At 33.6% G+C, this 12,931-nt stretch overlaps 1 long non-coding RNA gene and 1 pseudogene across 1 annotated transcript in view; one reads left to right on the forward strand and one right to left on the reverse strand.

Moving 5' to 3' along the window:
- LOC149769410 (uncharacterized) overlaps positions 1–4,950 on the forward strand; it is a 28,607-nt gene extending 23,657 nt beyond the window's left edge. Inside the window, exon 2 of the long non-coding RNA XR_016419158.1 lies at positions 1,312–4,950. This is a non-coding gene — a long non-coding RNA (uncharacterized LOC149769410). The remainder of the gene's footprint in view (positions 1–1,311) is intronic.
- The window catches only part of LOC149769409 (uncharacterized), a 78,891-nt pseudogene that overhangs the window by 33,189 nt on the left and 32,771 nt on the right, over positions 1–12,931 (reverse strand).

Genomic DNA, 12,931 nt, shown 5'->3' on the forward strand with positions numbered 1-12,931 from the left:
TAGCCATAATTATATAAATACTTACGTGGATTGTGGTTAGTATGGACGGAAAGTATGTTATGAATTCTACTGAAAACAGACTTTATTTGCAAATATCACAGTACATCAGTAATTTACACTAAATGCGTTTCTCAACGGAACTGTGATGTGCTTAGGAAATAATTTATTCATTAATTTTAACACCGAAATTTTTAAACATTTCTGTTGATGTGTTCAAACACAATACATAAAGTATACATACTGCACACACGAATTTGGCATATGAAGATAATTTGTTAATTTATGTTCATAGTTAGACAAAACGTATTTTATCCCAATCATCACACTTAATTTTAATTTCAATCTTGTGTTTCTATATTTCAGTATATGCAACACGATTAACCACCTTTTTATCCGGACACATCATCTCCTTAATCGTGTCCGGCATTGTGTATCGTTAAATTTCAATAAACGAAGCAAACTTAATGCTTGCTTCGTTCATCACGTAATGCACGTGCCAATTGCGCATTTCAGATATTATAGCAGAATTATGAATATCAGCTAGTTCTATTAAGATTAATGGGAATAATTCTCAGCTGACTGCCTAAGTCTCATAACTAATATCGGACGGTAAGGTTTTGAAAGGCGTTGATTAAATCTCAACAATGGCTTACTTTAAGCTATTTGAGAATAGTATGATTATGTGGAAGTACTACACATGTATATGATTGGTAGACTTAAAAAGTAGTAGGACTGTATAGGACGTACTGCACATGTATATTATTGGTAGAATTACAAAATGGTAGGACTGTATAGGACGTACTACACATGCATATGATTAATAGAGTTCAAAATTATTAAGAATATATGCAACATTCCAAACAAAATATATTAAACAAATCATCAAATGAAAGATGTCAATAGTATATGTTGATCCTTATTTAGAATCAAATTACGTATGCATTGAATGTCCCCTATTTGATTGTATAATTTCTAACATTGTGTAAATGTGTGTGTCCCCGTTCTGATGGAAAAGATTATTATAAAGAGTTAATTGGAAATCAACCCCAAAGCAATTACTAATGACACGTATATATCAAATGCATAGTAAACTATATATATTAGGATAGTTGTGTAGATAATTTGCGGCAGATAGACGGAAATATAGACCCAATTTAAATTACTGGATAATGTGTCTTCAAACAATGCATACATTAATAGCTATATGAAATGACGTAGGCCATGTGCGTAATATGTGAACTGAGAGTGCATTGTTTTATAAACTGTTGGGTTTTTTTGCACTAGTCATGCTATTTCTTGTTTTTGTTTCAGTGTCCTAGATGTCAAGGATGGCTTCATGGCAAGTGTAATTGGAGTAATGTACGCTGCCGATGTGGTACGAGCAAATGAAAGTATGCAAATATTGGTTGCGGGATGGAACAGCAAGATTTTATGTTTACAATAGAGAGTGGATGGTCAGAACATAATATTACATCATTACATGTTCCGATATAGTTATACATTTACTTATATGATTTTACATCTCAGTTTGCTTATATGGTATTACGTTAGATTAGCTTTATATATGGGTTTAGAAAAGCACGATGTGATAATTTAAATAACAGAAATGGCAGAATTGATCATACTTAAATTTCTCACAGCATGAATATCATCATTTTAGACTTTCATTTTAGTTAGTGTTAGAGTTGTAGCCCTTGTTAATTTAAGTGAAATGTACATTGAAAAATCAAAACTGCATTTCTTAAACTAATGTGCCGTCATATACGACAATAGATCAATGGTGTTCTTGTGACAAAATCTGATTGAAAAAGTGTTTGCTAAACTCTTCATCCAAATCAAGAAAAAAGCGGGTCTTATGAAATGGAGAACGCTATCATCATAAAGCTGGTCTTATGAAATGGAAAACGCTATCATTTTAAAGCTGGTCTTATGAAATGGAGAACGCTATCATTTTAAAGCTGGTCTTATGAAATGGAGAACGCTATCATTTTAAAGCTGGTCTTATGAAATGGAGAACGCTATCATCATAAAGCTGGTCTGATGAAATGGAGAATGCTATCATTTTAAAGCTGGTTAGGGATAAGATAAGCTGGGTTGATTTGTTTATTGTGTAGATTTATCACGATGCCCACAATGACTAATGATATGTGCGGAGCAGCGTATGCAAAATTAATAAACAGCTCACTCATAAATATTCCAAGAAGTGACGATATAAAGTTTAAAGTACGTGCGTAATCGTTATCTCAGCGATAACTATGTTCTGCCTATACGAAAGTAAACCTTGTTTCTACAACGGTCACCTTCACTAGTTTATGTAATTTTATTCTTAATACTCAAAACCAACTGTGAACTTTTCGTCGATTTGAGTGGTGGGACAATCATCATAATGTATGTCGATTAATATTTTTTAGAGTAAACGGGTTTGTGGAAAAGACATATTTGTGACGATCATTGTGTAGAACTACCTGAAGTGTGTCCCTCAAATGTTTCAAGAATATCAAGATAATTACGAACATTTTTATAGCGTTCTCCTAAAGATATATTGCGGAGTTACTTTGAAACCGGAAAAACTAGTGTTTAGCAATTGTTTTCCAGTTTTTAAAAATTGAGTAGACATAAAGCGTCCAGGAAATAAAATGTTATCGGTTCCAACTCAAAATTACATAAGGAGCACCACAACTCCGTTCTACCTATAATTCGTATAATTCATGTTGCCGAAATTGTCCTTGGACTATATAACCATATTGCAGCCAGACAAAACAAAAACAGAATCACATCGGTTATATAAGCTACGATATTAAATTTTCAAAAATGAATCATGTCTCCGGATGCACTTAAAAAGGTTACTTGAAATTAAAACAGCTTAAAACAGGAATATGCTATATTTTGCATTATCGTAATCTGGACTCTAAATTATATTTCTCTCAAGTTTTATTTTTGAGCATTTGCTTGCACAGAAAACAGATTATCGCAAAAATTGACATGGGTGTTTACAAAGCAAATTATTAATGTGGAGTTAATAAAATAACGCAATACGAAACTGTTAATTTAAATTCAAATTATATGCAGTGTGTGTGTTGCCTTGTTAATTTTTGGAGTGAGGTGGTGTTGAAAAGTTATGTTGGTCCCCTGATTATAGGATCACATCCTTGTAATCTGTTCGAGAATACTAATACTAGTTTTACCGTGGATAAGTTGGATTCGAACGCGTGTTACTAATATTTAAATTATTGACTGTACACCTGCTACAGAGGTTTTCAAATCCGCAAAAAAAAATGGTTTTGTTCCCGTTATATGACGCTAGGTAACATTTAGTCCAGACATTGAAACATATATAACCTTTCATGGCACCAGTTAATAAAGTATGCATGACATCACAATGACGTCATAATTAATGACTGAACATGAAGTATTTTATTGCCTTAAATTGTAAATTTCCAACAATCATAAACAAATCGTTTGACGTCATCTGCTTTTCTTAGAATAACTTTTTGCAATCATTGTATGAAAGCATTGCGATGTCGATCAAATTGTGCATGTTAGACATACTTGACAGCATGTATGAGGACAATTTACATGGGAAGTTCGTATTAGTGGATAATTTACTAAACTCTATACTCAGCTTAGATGTCCACTTTCAAAAAGATATTCGTCCTACATTAATCGGATCATTATACAATAATGAGAATACATACATGATATATTATTTGAATCTGGAACAAACGTTTCATGATTTTTTCATTTCTTTATAATTTGTGATTAATACATTTAGTGGCTATAAATAAACATTATTTTAAAAGCTCTTTAGAAGACTTCGTGACATAAGCGAGATTTGAAATGATCTCTAGTAGATGCAGCTTAATGAGAAGAAGGTTACTATTTACGAAATGGTTTTATTATATGAAAGATAAAGCGAGTGCACTGTGGTGTTAAAATGTACCTATTGTAATTATGTAATCATCTCTGATCCGAATTGATCATATGAAAGATAAAGCGAGTGCATTTTGGTGTTAGAAATGTACCTATTGTAATTATGTAATCCTCTCTGATCCGGATTTATAGGTTTTAGAAGATTAACCTCATTTCATCATTTTAATTATATACTTGATGTATATATACCGTAATGTAACCATAGTTAGTCATAGCTAATATACTAAACGTTTGAAGAATACTAGACTGGCTTACTGTAACATATAATATATTAACTTTGAGCAAATATTTTTTTAATTAGATGGGACGGCATGAATGTATTGTGTTTGCGATGAGGAGGCATTATATTAGATTCATTTATGTCCTTAATTAATTATCTCATTCTTTTGTTTTATTAATATTTTTATTTTTTGTTTCTTGTCATTTTTTTTATAAACTACACTAGCAATGGATCGAACGTCTATTATGTTTCTTTTTTTGTATATATAGAAGCATAACAGTTTAACATTTCATCTTACAATTGTATTATAAATAATCGCTTTATTACTGAATCCGTATCCTAGCCTATTGTGACAAGTTATGTAATAGTTCGAACATTACGTTCATTATAAAGGGATATTTAACAATATTTAGACTAATCAATCATTTTATGTTCCATAAATTTAAGCATTTCCATTTTACCTAATTTCTTCCAAAATAATAACAGACGTAAATTACTTGTTTTCTTTATTTCTTGTTAATCATAGTTCTTTCATGCTAACAAGTATAGTGCCTAGAATATAAATGTTTGTCAGAAAATGATAGCTAACACATTGACTGTTCTTTAATTTTCATTTTTTGATTGAAAAGAGCGATGTATTATGACGTGTAGCATCTGTTCAACAGTCAGTGTAGATAAGTAGTTAATAAACATATCAGTGTAGATCCAAATTACGTAATTCTTATAGTTAGCTTAAGTTATATCTCAGAAATAAGCAGATTATGAATTCCAAAGTTATAAATAAAGAAGACTAAGAACAATGTTGTCTGAGTGTTGTAATAACGCTGAAATAAAATCAGATCATATGTTTTATGTAAGAGACGGAAAACAGTTCACGTTCATCGAATTCATTTAGAACTATTTAAACATTAAAGCTAGTAGCGAGAAGATTATCACTGTGATCTATACGTCTTGATTGATCAATGTTAGAAGCAACAGTGACGTCATCAAATATATATTTGTCAGATACATCAATAACTTCCTGATTAACATCATTCACAAGAGCTATATTTGCCATATATCTAGTAACTGCACAATCTGGACATAAACCATGGATCTGGTAACTGCACAATCTGGACAAAAACCATGGATCTAGAAACTGCACAATCTGGACATAAACCATGGATCTAGTAACTGCACAATCTGTACATAAACCATGGATCTAGTAACTGCACAATCTGGACATAAACCATATATCTAGTAACTGCACAATCTGGACATAAACCACATATCTAGTAACTGCACAACCTGTACATAAACCATAGATCTAGTAACTGCACAATCTGGACATAAACCATAGATCTAGTAACTGCACAATCTGGACTTAAACCATAGATCTCGTAACTGCACAATCTGGACATAAACCATGCATCTAGTATCTGCACAATCTGGACATAAACCATGAACCTAGTATATGCACAATCTGGACATAAACCATATATCTAGTAACTGCACAATTTGGACATAAACCATAGATCTAATAACTGCACAATCTGGCCATAAACAATAGATCTAGTAACTGCACAATCTGGTCATAAACCATAGATCTAGTAACTGCACAATCTGGACATAAACCATGAATCTAGTAACTGCACAATCTGGACATAAAACATGAATCTAGTAACTGCACAATCTGGACATAAACCATGGATCTAGTAACTGAACAATCTGGACATAAAACATGGATCTAGTAACTGCACAATCTGGACATAAACAATAGATCTAGTAACTGCACAATCTGGTCATAAACCATAGATCTAGTAACTGCACAATCTGGACATAAACCATGAATATAGTAACTGCACAATCTGGACATAAAACATGAATCTAGTAACTGCACAATCTGGACATAAACCATGGATCTAGTAACTGCACAATCTGGACATAAAACATGGATCTAGCAACTGCACAATCTGGACATAAACCATGGATCTTGTAACTGCACAATCTGGACATAAACCATATATCTAGTAACTACACAATCCGGACATAAACCATGAATCTAGTAACTGCAAAATTTGGACGTCAACCATATATCTAATAACTGCACAATCTGGACATAAGCAATGGATCTAGTATCTGCACAATCTGGACATAAACCATATATCTAGTAACTGCACAATTTGGACATAAACCATAGATCTAATAACCGCACAATCTGGACATAAACCATGGATCTAGTAACTGCACAATATGGACATAAACCATATATCTAGTAACTGCACAATTTGGACATAAACCATGGATCTAGTAATTGCACAATCTGGACATAAACCATAGATCTAATAACTGCACAATCTGGACTTAAACCATTTATCTATTAACTGCACAATCTGGACATAAACCATATATCTAGTAACTGCACAATCTGGACATAAACCAGGGATCTAGTAACTGCACAATCTGGACATAAACCATGGATCTAATAACTGCACAATCTGTACATAAACCATATATCTAGTAACTGCACACTCTGGACATAAACCATGGATCTAGTCACTGCACAATCTGGACATAAACCTTGGATCTAGTAACTGCATAATCTGGACATAAACCATGGATCTAGTAACTGCACAATCTGTACATAAACCATATATCCAGTAACTGCACAATCTGGACATAAACCATAGATCTAGTAACTGCACAATTTGGACATAAACCATGGATCTGGTAACTGCACAATCTGGACATTAACCATGGATCTAGTAACTGCACAATTTGGACATAAACAATGGATCTGGTAACTCCACAATTTGGACATAAACCGTGGATCTAGTAACTGCACAATCTGGACATAAACCATATATCTTGTAATTGCACAATCTGGACATAAACCATATATCTAGTAACTGCACAATCTGGACATAAACCATGGATCTAGTAACTGCACAATCTGGACATAAACCGTGGATCTAGTAAATGCACAATCTGGACATAAACCATGGATCTAGTAACTCCACAATTTGGACATAAATCGTGGATTTAGTAACTGCACAATCTGGACATAAACCATAGATCTAGTAACTGCACAATTTGGACATAAACCATGGATCTGGTAACTGCACAATCTGGACATAAACCATGGATCTAATAACTGCACAATTTGGACATAAACCATGGATCTGGTAACTCCACAATTTGGACATAAACCGTGGGTCTAGTAACTGCACAATCTGGACATAAACCATATATCTTGTAACTGCACAATCTGGACATAAACCATGGATCTAGTAACTGCACAATCTGGACATAAACCGTGGATCTAGTAACTGCACAATCTGGACATAAACCATGGATCTAGTAACTGCACAATTTGGACATAAATCGTGGATCTAGTAACTGCACAATCTGGACATAAACCATGGATCTAGTAACTGCACAATCTGGACATAAACCATATATCTAGTAACTGCACAGTTTGGACACAAACCATATATCTTGTAATTGCACAATCTGGACATAAACCATGGATCTAGTAACTGCACAATCTGGACATAAACCATAGCTCTAGTAACTGCACAATCTGGACATAAACCAGGGATCTAGTAACTGCACAATCTGGACATAAACCATGGATATAGTAACTGCACAATCTGGACATAAACCATGGATCTAGTAACTGCACAATCTGGACATAAACCATGGATCTAGTAACTGCACAATCTGGACATAAACCATAGATCTAGTAACTGCACAATTTGGACATAAACCATGGATCTGGTAACTGCACAATTTGGACATAAACCGTGGATCTAGTAACTGCACAATCTGGACATAAACCATATATCTAGTAACTGCACAATCTGGACATAAACCATGGATCTAGTAACTGCATAATTTGGACATAAACCATGGATCTGGTAACTGCACAATTTGGACATAAACCGTGGATCTAGTAACTGCACAATCTGGACATAAACCATATATCTAGTAACTGCACAATCTGGACATAAACCGTGGATCTAGTAACTGCACAATTTGAACATAAACCATGGATCTGGTAACTGCACAATCTGGACATAAACCATATATCTAGCAACTGCACAATTTGGACATAAACCATGGATCTAGTAACTGCACAATCTGGACATAAACCATGGATCTAGTAACTGCACAATCTGGACATAAACCATGGATCTAGTAACTGCACAATCTGGACATAAACCATGGATCTAGTAACTGCACAATCTGGACATAAACCATATATCTAGTAACTGCACAATCTGGACATAAACCATAGCTCTAATAACTGCACAATCTGGACATAAACCATGGATCTGATGTTAAATACGATCACCTTTCTGTATCCAAAACATGGCTTGTCAGTTACAAATGGGCTAATCACAACCTTAGCTCCTGCATTGTCACTGCCTATTAACCCATGGACACATCCACATAGCAAATAGGTCACCACTCCTATTTCATAGGCCATAAGTGTAGGTCAGATGACAAAATTAACAATGGAGAAGAGCATTAAGAAAACCGTACTCTAATCCCTAAATAATAACACTTTCACTAGAAGCATACTTTTAAAAGAAACGGCAAAGTCCGTGATAACAGAAGCCTTTGAATAGCTTCTGAGACTCTTATTATCTTATGGCATAATCACCAAATGACACAGAAACCTCCGACTTAAATGATTCATAATTCAGCATAATTAAATCAGGCTGGCGTTTGCTAGACGCAACAAATATATTGCCTCCAAAATACGACCGTGACCTGGACAACTTAGAAACAGGATCATTTGGATCAGCGCTGCCTTTATTCTGATACATACATTCCAAACTGTATCAAGTATAACTAACGTGTCCTTTCTTAATATAATACAAGTACATACGACGACATCAGGATTTGTGATCAGTCTTATCAGAAGTTTGATTTTTATTAGTTATGCCAGTTTGATATTTGGAATTACTTGCCTGAGACTAAATTGTGTTTTTCGCAAAACCATGCTGAGAGGAAGCAGGAAGCTCTCTTCATTTTGCATTTCATTTACGTTGATCTTTCGTCTTCTAACATTTGCATTATCTTTCACTCTACTCTCTTTGTATTATTTTTGACATATCTATCTATCTATCTATCTATCTCACCCTCTCACTCTCTCCTCTTTTTGCGAGTGCAAAACTTCATGCAGAAACTGGATCCTTCTGAACTCTTCTTCCATTTTGCTTTTTAACTGCAATTTCCTTTATTATATGCCCGAATCTGAGAGGTACTTCCTCATCAAACCAAATTAGCTATTCTCAAAATGCAAATGCTGAATCAAAATATTCTGTATTTCTTGTTTTGTTAAAGACTCCTTCGCAAAAAATGATCTTAATGTATGGCATTGTGAAGCAACTCATCCTTTCGTAGGGATTCTAACTCTTCCCGTGTAAGATCTGAAGCACAGTCCTCTAGTTTAGACTTCATGGTGAAAGCTTGTTGGTTTTAATATCGACTTACCAAATATATGAAATTAAATTCCCACGGACTAAAACATTTATTATTATAAATCTCCTGACAAACATCGCCGTCATAAAATCGTAGTGTTCTTTTCAGGGGAAACTTTGCTACTAACTCAGTCAAGCGTGACTGTTATGATCAACTATCGTTATTGGGGCGACCTAGCTATGATAGTTGCAGGAATTATACAAAATCTCGTTTGCAATTGTTTTTACCACGATTGGTAACTTTAGTGATTTTTCCAACACTGCTGTGTCATTTATTTTAGCTCCGCTGATAAGAGAGTTTCCCCATTGTGCTATGTATTTTATTGGTGATTCTGTAAGTCAGTTTCCAATAATCGAATTAATAAAATGATCTCTGACACCCTGGGCTGCGCAGTTTAATATGTCTGTTTTCTTCGGCGCGAGAGCATTAATATCGGGATCATTTAAAAGGTGTTGTGTATAAACCACCGCGGACACTGGATACACGTTATTGCAGCATGGTTGGTCTATTCCGGCAAATGTGCCTGAGTTTGAGTTTTTGTCCATGCTGGCGATGATGTTATGTTACCATGATTTCTTAACAGGGTCGAGCTTGTCACAAATAATCCAAGTTGTGCCATCTTCGCTGACATTGCATTGCATTGCATTGTATTGTATTGTATTGTATGTAGTGTATTGTATTATATTGTATTGTATTGTATTCAAGGTTCAGATAGTCCTGTTTAACTTGTAAAGAAAAAATAGCTGCTTCGAATTAAGTGACCATCAAATAACCTTCCTTAGTTCGACAGGATTGGTTTACGGTAGGCAGAACACTGTGATTAAACCTCATATGAATAAATATATTCAACCAAGTATGAACTTTTGCGTGTTCAGCGTATTGTTACTGGTTTAGGCTCGAATAACAACAAGCTTTGAAAACAATTAGCAAATAATTTATTTCGTTGGAAAAACTTTGTAAAAATGAGAAAATGAGGACTTACAGTTTTAATAATCAAATCCAAAAATGATCAAAGCATAATCCACGAATCAAATTTTAGAAGTCCTAATAATGAAATGTTTTAATGAATGCTCGTTTGAGTCCCAACAAGAAATCAAAGATGGAAGGCGATGACTTATCTGTATTGTTTGTGGTGTTGAAATGTCTACGGTTCTGTGTTATTTACAAGCAATAACCTGATGTTTGAGTTAATGAAATGTCTTTGTCCAAGAATTCTGTATGCACACTCATGTATTTCAATGAAAATGAATTATTCTTTAGAATCCTAATAATTCGAATAAACATTAAAAATAACTCCAAAATGACAACAAAATAAATACCTTTAGGTCCCAGTGTTTAGAAGCCCAACTGAGATCTCTCTCTCTACGTATCACTATTAAAACTGAATGGCAATTTTGGTAAGCCCAGAATTGCGAAATGGAATGTGTTTACACAAAAAAGTCATGTAGCCCCAGTATGCCTTTGATAAAACCCTATCATTTTACTCTGAGAATAAAAAAATAAATAAAATGTTGTTTACTTCTCTTGCTGATTTCTAAATTAAAGTCGAGAACTAGGTCAGCTTTAGGCTTTTACAACTGAAGATCCAAGCTCAAATTATTTTCTGGAAAGAATCAAATTCCTAGTAAACAAAATTACATTATTTTGACATGTAATGAAATTAAAAATATAAGGATTTGTTTTAAAACTTACAAACAATTAAATTTAATTAAATATACATAACAGTATCTATCTGTTTCTTTTCAAAATTAAAGCACATGTTATGGGAATGTTTGATTGGTAAAGTTTGACTTTTAAAAGTTTTAATTGATGATCAATTTTATGTACGGGCATGTGATACAACCCATAAAAGCAAAAAGGACAATGCATTCTAAATAAAGACAAAAGGTAAACAACTTCAGAACAGTTAATATACACCAAATGATAAAGACAAATTTATTTTAAAAATACCATCTCATAATATATTTCAAATGAAAATTACATATACGGATGAATTTGTATAAATACAAGTTCCCTATACTGAATATATATATATATATATATATATATATATATATATATATATATATATATATATATATATATATATATATATATTTATGTATATTATCACGTCTTATTATTGCGGCATAACTATTACCGTGGCATACCTATTAACACGGCACTTGAGCATAATCACTCAGCTCTTTCATTATGCATCACATCCGAATAACTTGTTTATAAGCATGATATAAGCAAATTCACGAAATAATGAATACTCAACATTTTAAGAATAACTGTATTAATAGTGTAAAGAAATCCTAGACATGTACATATATATGTAAATAATCAAATCTCTTTTCAACATAGCCAGTTCCCATCCACCATTGTAAACAGTTCTTTCATAATAGCATCCCCAGCACCTTGTTAACGAGTTATCTGTCTCACCTTCGATACAAAGCAAACTTAATTGGTCACATTATATTCATGGTGCAATTTTTATAGCATAATTGTTTCAGTACATTATATCGTGGTCACCATGACACGTAATCACAGAGTTTGAATTCTGTGCTAGTCTTGCAGTAAACTGTTCACTGCAAGGTTTAGGATACGTCTGTTTGGTACATGTATTGAATTTCATTTAGGGCCCGTCCGATAACGGTGACATACATATGTTAAGGGAAGGTCAAATAGGGAAAATAACAAGAGTTAAGACAAACCAGAGCAAATTTTAGGAAATCATGGGCCATTTCAAAAAGTAGTCATAAAATGATATTTTCCACATGAGTTATTAATAAAGGCGATCAAGAGTGGATTATTCCAACTTTGACGTGATAAATTATTTGTCAGTTAGAGACAGTAATCCTGATCGGTTCAACTGAACGATGGTTTTTGTCCCATATGGAAGTCAAGGTTCTAAGAAATGCCCCTCCCAAAATTAGTCGACGTTTCTGAGGCAAGTCAGATTGTAGCTCCGATAAATAGTAAAAGGTGCCTTTCTTAAATTATCTAAGGGAGGCGTGTCGGAAAGTGAGGTTCGCGAACGTAGAGTGATTCGAATTCAATAAAAGGTGTGAGTCTCAATGCAAACAAAATGTGTATTGATGTAAGTTCGTAATTATTTGCTGAATTTATTCCTCTTAAATTTACTTTTCCGTAAGTGCAGAAAATAATTATACAGGTATCCCGTCGTGGATGTAATATAAACCATGTAGGGTAGGAATTGTATGCCTTATTCTAATAATGTATTCCTAGACTTAATTTATTCGTATAATTAAGATGTGAATTATTTTAAACCGGGAATAAAGGTTTTTACTATTTACGAACGTG

The sequence above is a fragment of the Sinohyriopsis cumingii genome, unplaced genomic scaffold (assembly GCF_028554795.1).
Source record: "Sinohyriopsis cumingii isolate HCF-2022 unplaced genomic scaffold, ASM2855479v2 utg003795l, whole genome shotgun sequence".
Taxonomy (NCBI): domain Eukaryota; kingdom Metazoa; phylum Mollusca; class Bivalvia; order Unionida; family Unionidae; genus Sinohyriopsis; species Sinohyriopsis cumingii.